General features: G+C 28.8%; 1 protein-coding gene across 2 annotated transcripts in view; it reads left to right on the plus strand.

Annotated features, from left to right (window-relative positions):
• The window catches only part of LOC107618644, an 86,753-nt gene extending 86,655 nt beyond the window's left edge, over positions 1-98 (plus strand). For both annotated transcript variants that reach the window (XR_002353295.1, XR_002353294.1), the window contains exon 8: positions 23-98. The gene's annotated coding sequence lies outside the window, so the exon portion shown is untranslated. The remainder of the gene's footprint in view (positions 1-22) is intronic.

Genomic DNA, 6,793 nt, shown 5'->3' on the forward strand with positions numbered 1-6,793 from the left:
TCATAAATTAATTGTATTAATCTATTTTATAGCTGACATTGCTGGAGTAATCTAGCAGGAAAATTTTGAATATTATTCTTAGAAGAGGTAATATTGGTTATTGGGAGTTTTTGGCTTTGGGTTTCATATACTTACCTTATTAGGATTTTTCTTTTTATAAATTGATTTATTGATATATGCCTTTCTAAAAATGATTATTCTAAGTGTACATCAATATCAATTATCAAAATTGAGTACCAGTATAAAATATATGTTGAAATATAAAATACATATTAAAAATAAGTTAAACAATATATATATTTATATACATATATATAATGGTTAATAAATAATTTAATATTTAATTTTTTATATATACATACTATTTAATTAATGTTGGTAGTTGATTTTAGAGTGTAAATAATATTTTTGTTGTAAATATTTATCTTTTTTTATTTATTTATCACATCTCGTTTTGATATTAAATTATTAATATACATATCTTGTTGTCAATGCTAACAAAATAAAGCCGTGTTTGCAGTATGTTGAGTCAATCTATTAAGGTAAATTGATATAATTTGTTACTATTTGGATTTTATTAATTTAAATTTTATTTTTAAAACTAATCCAATTTTATTCAAAAGATTATAATTTGTATTGTATTGATTTATTTTTAAATTGATTATGATTCAAACTATTGATATTTGGATTGGATTGATTTGTATCTTATCAAAAAATATTCAGTTTAAAATTAAGGTAATCTAACAAAAATTGATGAATCCAACAAAAAAAATCGAAAATAATAAAAAGATTGTGTTCTTGTAATTTTTTCATCAGTTCAGTTTTTGGTTTTGGCTAAAAAATCTAAACTAAATCAAACCGAATTGGTATATGGTAAATCTAAATCAAACCAAATTGGTATATGATAAATCGCTATTTTACGGTTTATTTTGTATTGAATTGAGTGGATTTTATTAATTATTTTTACACTTATGCATATAATTCGCATGTTTTACATTTTCTTTCCTAATTCTGTGCTATGATTGATAACATGCTTCTTTGCTCTTAAATTTGCTAATTTTGATTCTCTCTTATTACCATTTGATGTCGTGATATGTTTGTTAAGTGTTTACAGTGTTTATAGGGCAGGAATGGCTTAGAGGATGGAAAGGAAGCATGCAAAAGTGGAAGGAACACAAGAAATTGTAGTTTTGAGAAGCTGGTAGCGACGCGTACGCGTGACTGGTGCGTGATGACATGTCATCTTGTGCATATTTTCTATGCTTTTTCATACAAGAAATTGATGATTAATGTCTAAATATTGAGTGTTTTAGTGCTTAAATAGTATATTTCTTTGATCTTTTGATTTTATAAACTTTGTAGGAAATAAGTGAAAAAAAAAAAAGAAAAAAGCACAAAATAAGCTTAAAAGAAGAAAAGAGGAATTCTGGAGCACACTTTGAAGTTTGGGCACGCTTCGGAACCTTAGGCCACGCTTTTAAAAGCGTGACCCATGATCAAAACAAGGATTTTTTGAAGACCCACGCGTACGTCACGCGTACGCGTGGATGTGATAAGTGCTCATTTGCAAAGAGAGCGCTACGTTATCTGAATGAGCGCCTTCGACAAGTTTCAAATTTGGGATTGAAGTTTTGACACTGACGCGCACGCGTACATGACGCGCACGCATCGAAGCTGCAATTCTGGAAAACCACGCGTACGCGTAGAGCACGCGTACGCGTCGATGGGACATTTCTGAAGAAGTGTGCGAACGCGTGAGTGAAGCGCAGCATGGAAGTGAAGTTTTTGAAGACCATGCGTACGCGTAGGGGACGCGTACGTGTGGGGAGCGCTCATATTTTGAGCGCTACGCTCTTTTGGAGAGCGCTGATATGGACGCGCACGCGTATAGCACGCGTACGCGTCACAAGGGCAAAAGTTGAAGGTCACGCGTATGCGTGCATGACGCGTACGCGTGGATAGGCCAAAAATGCAAAAGTGGAGCGCACGCGTAGGTGACGCGTACGCGTGGATGTGCCAAAACGCAAAAGGATGCGCAAGCGTGTGGGACGCGTACGCGTGGGTGTAAAAGAGCTCCGTTCTCCAAATGAATACTACGCTCTCCTGGGAGCAGAATTCTGCCTCAATTTATCTGATTTCAAGCCTATTGAAACTTCAAAGCAAGCAGAGGCCATTGACATCACTCAAAGGCACAAGAAACAGTTAGAATAGGAATTTCAATTGTTTGTAATTTGTTTTCAATTTCAATTTCATTTGTAATTTAGGATTGCCTATAAAAAGGCTTTAGTTCACAGTTTGAGGGACTCTCACGGACAGTAGGAGTAGTAGCAGTAGTAGTAATAGGAGTAGGAGTAGGAGTAGAATAGAAGGCTCTTGTAAACACTTTTATTTTTCTGCACTTTTACATTTCAGAATTGAATTCAATTTAGCTTATGCAATTTCAATTTCTGCAATTCTCTTCTGCAACTTTCTTTTCAGCAAATTTTATATTCTGTTTTTATTGAGCTTTATTTACTTTGCTGCAATTTATATTTTCTGCAAGTATTTTCTATAGCGATGATCAAATGAACCCCAAACTCATTAGGGGGAAGAGCTCTGTTATGATTCATATGAATTAACTAAAATTCTTCTTCCTCTCAATTCATCTGGATAGCTAAGAAATAACTTCTGTTTTGATTGAGATCCATTCACTCCAGAAAGGGGTTTGAATCTGTTGAATTTCCATGTGAGCTTCGGAAGGGGAATCATGGAAATTAGAACTGAAGTTCTGTTTCTCACAAATCTCTTGATCAACACCATTTGGGAGGAATTGAGATCTTGAGAATTTGTGTGGCCTATGGATGAGAGAACATGCTTAACCTCTTCTCATGACAATTAGATCAAGGAATTGGCAATATTGATTGTGATTAGAGAGATTGGATTGCCAAGGAATTAGGATCCAATCAATTTCAATCTGCCATAGATCTATTCATATGATTGAGAAGGAAGTTGAGATCCATTTGATTCATTGTGGATTATGATATCTCCACTCCCTTATGAGTCTTTCTTTCTGTTTTACTTTCCTTGCCATTTAAGTTTCTGCTGATTTACATTCTGCACTTTAAATTCACTGTAATTTATTTTCTGTTGATCCAATTTCATTCAATTCATCATTAATGTTAGCTTGACTAGACCAGTCATTTCACTAAAGTTGCTTGATCCATCAATCCTCGTGGGATCGACCTCACTCACGTGAGTTTTACTACTTGATGCGACCCGATATACTTGCCGGTTAATTTGTGCGGAATTGATTTTTCCTCGTCAAACTTTTGGCGCCGTTGCCGGGGATTGATTTAGATCAACAATGATTAAGTCGGTGATAAGTCTAGATTAAGCATTTTCTTTGTTTTTTGTCACTTAAGTTCTTTTAATTTTTGTTTTCTGCTGATACTAAGGTGTTTGTGTTTTTGCCTCACTAAGAAATTCTCATCTGAGACATGAATTTCAATTTTCTTTGGTGATTGTGTTTTGCAAAATTCAAATGGACTTTACCTCATCTTTTGATCAATTATATCATATGGAATATTGCCCACCACCACAAAATGATTCAAGTCATTATCCTAATGGTGGCTGGGAATATCACCAAGAGATGACAGATTATGAGCAATCCACCCAAGGGGATATGCTCCAGGGGCACAACATATTAATATTTTTGAAAATTTTTTTAAAGGAAAATACCAAAAGATAAAAAATTGGTGTAAGAAATAAAAACTCAAAGAACACGACAATTTAACCAAGAACATAAACACAAGACTTTAATCAAGAACAAAGATTAAACAAAGAAAAAAAAATATTTTTGAAAAGTCTTTTGATTTTTTTTTTCTAAAAATTAGAGAAGAAAATAAAAACAAAATACTCAAATAAAATAAAATAAAATAAATTACCTAGGAGCAAGACAATCCATCAGTTTGTCCAAACTCAATAATTTCCGACGACAACAACGCTAAAAATTTGGTAGCACAAATTCCCACACTTTTATACTGTTGTACCAGCACTGTTGTATAAAAATAAATGTGCCTCCAAAGTATGCTCAATTTCCTATACGAGTCTGCACCTAAGATCAATGTATTTAATTTTTTTCATATTTTATTCTTCTTGGAGTCACTGTACGTATTTGAGATGTTTTATGTATTTATTTTATTTATATATAAAAAAATTTAATCTTATTCCATTATTAATATTTGTCATGGACTCATGCATGGTAAACAGAGCGTGAGAGGAAGAAGGAAATATTGTTGAGACTTGAGAGTGCTCTCGCTCTTGAAATGAGAGTAAAATATTATACTAATTTGGTTAGCTACTAAACTGATACATGTCCTTATTTGATTTTGGTTAATTAACTTTGGTTATCTAGCGCTGCTTTGGTTACCCGGTACTACTGTTTGAGTTATCTTAAGTTGATAGTGAAAAATATTTAAACAATAATAATAATAATAATAATAATAATAATAATAATAATAATAATAATAATAATAATAATAATAATAATAATAATAATAATAATAATAATAATAATAATAATAATAATAATAATAATAATAATAATAATAATAATTATTATTAAAACAATTTAAAAAAAATGGCTTAAAAAATGTTAGGAGTACTATAAAAATTTGTAATGTTATAATAACTTAGGTAAATACATGTATGTAGTCAAATTTTAAATAAAATATTCTACATAGTCAATAATAATTTAGAAATGAAAGAAAATATTTTATTCCATACAAAATAATTAAAAAATATATTTTATTCTATACAAAATAATTTTAAAAATGGATTAAAAGATGTTATGAGTACTATAAAAATTTGTAATATTCTAGTGATTTAGGTAAATACATGATAAAAATATTTTTTCTTTAATTTCTAAATTATTAGTGATTATGTGGAGTATTTCTTTAATGTCCTAAGTCATTAGGACATTACAAATTTTATAGTACTTATAATATCTTTTAAGCCATTTTTTAAATTATTTTACATAGAATAAAATATTTTTTTTGGTATAATTTAAATAAATTTATTAAAAAATATTCATGAACTATCAAGAATGGGCAGAAGAGTATTGTATAGAATTCGAATTGCTCGCCATATAATTTGAATTAGAGTGATTCGAACTTCCCTATGCGTAATTCGAATATGTAATATCTCACCATATAATTTAAATAATTTTAGTAAAAAATTATCATGAATATTTTTTAATAAATTTATTTAAATTATACCACAAAAAAAATATTTTATTCTATGCAAAATAATTTAAAAAATGACTTAAAAGATGTTAGAAGTACTATAAAAATTTGTAATGTCCTAATGACTTAGGACATTAAAGAAATACTCCACATAGTCACTAATAATTTAGAAATTAAAGAAAAAATATTTTTATCATGTATTTACCTACATCACTAGAATATTACAAATTTTTATAGTACTCATAACATCTTTTAAGCCATTTTTTAAAATTATTTTGTATAGAATAAAATATATTTTTTAATTATTTTGTATGAAATAAAATATTTTCTTTCATTTCTAAATTATTATTGACTATGTAGAGTATTTTATTTAAAATTTGAGTACATGCATGTATTTACCTAAGTTATTATAACATTACAAATTTTTATAGTACTCCTAACATTTTTTAAACCATTTTTTTTAAATTATTTTGCATAGGATAAAATATTTTTTGTAGTATAATTTAAAAAAATTTATTAAAAAATATTCATGAGCTATTAAAAATGGACAGAAAAGTATTGTATGAAATTCGAATTGATAGCTCATTAATATTTTAAAGAAGTCTCGTAATTAAATATTTTGTTAGCTTTTTTTTTTAACGTATGAAATAAAATATGTATTTTTTTAATTTTTAAATTATTAATTTTTTTAATAGATTTTTTAATAAATTTTTTTTAATAAATTATTAATTTTTTAACAGCATAATTCGAATTATACCATGAATTACTGTGTGTGTAATTCGAACCAAGCTGGTTCGAATTAGTGTGTGCGTGTGTTTGTGTGTAATTCGAACCAAGCTGGTTCGAATTAGTGTGTGCGTGTGTTTGTGTGTAATTCGAACCAAGCTGGTTCGAATTATGTAAAAATGGAGTTCGAACCAAGCTGGTTCGAACTACATATAAACGTGTATTGGTGGATTCATGAAGCAGTTTTTGTTTTGGCTTATCCACGTAAATTATTTTCTCCCTTGGCTTATTTCTGTTTTTTGCCCTAAAATAAAACTAATTTTTTTTATAACAATAAACCCAATTGTTATCAGATTTAGTCGAACCGATTAATTTACATTACTCATTAAATTATGAGTTTTTTTTTTTTTGTTTTTTTAAAAAAAATCAGGGATATATTTATCTTTTTATCAAAAAATTTAAACATGAATCGATTTAAATTGTGTAAATCGATCCGATCAAATTCGATCTAGTAATTATAATGCGGATAATTAGGTTTATTATTGTTGCTATAATAAACTAATATATTCCTTTTAGAAAATACACTATTTAGCCATTTATTTATAACATGCAATGCCTAAATCAAGTGAGAGAAAACACGGTTTCTTGACTTTTTGTTCAACGGGACATCATTTTCAAGTTTCGATTAATTAATGAACGTGTACTTATATCTTGAATGAACCCGACTATTTTATTGAAAATTATTGGAGCCTCTCTACTAATTTTCGTTTGACTTTTCTACCTCAAATGCATCAATTTACGACTGTGACAGATAATATCGAATAGTGTTTTACTATGGTAGCTAA

This window comes from Arachis ipaensis, chromosome B09 (genome assembly GCF_000816755.2).
Source record: "Arachis ipaensis cultivar K30076 chromosome B09, Araip1.1, whole genome shotgun sequence".
NCBI lineage: Eukaryota > Viridiplantae > Streptophyta > Magnoliopsida > Fabales > Fabaceae > Arachis > Arachis ipaensis.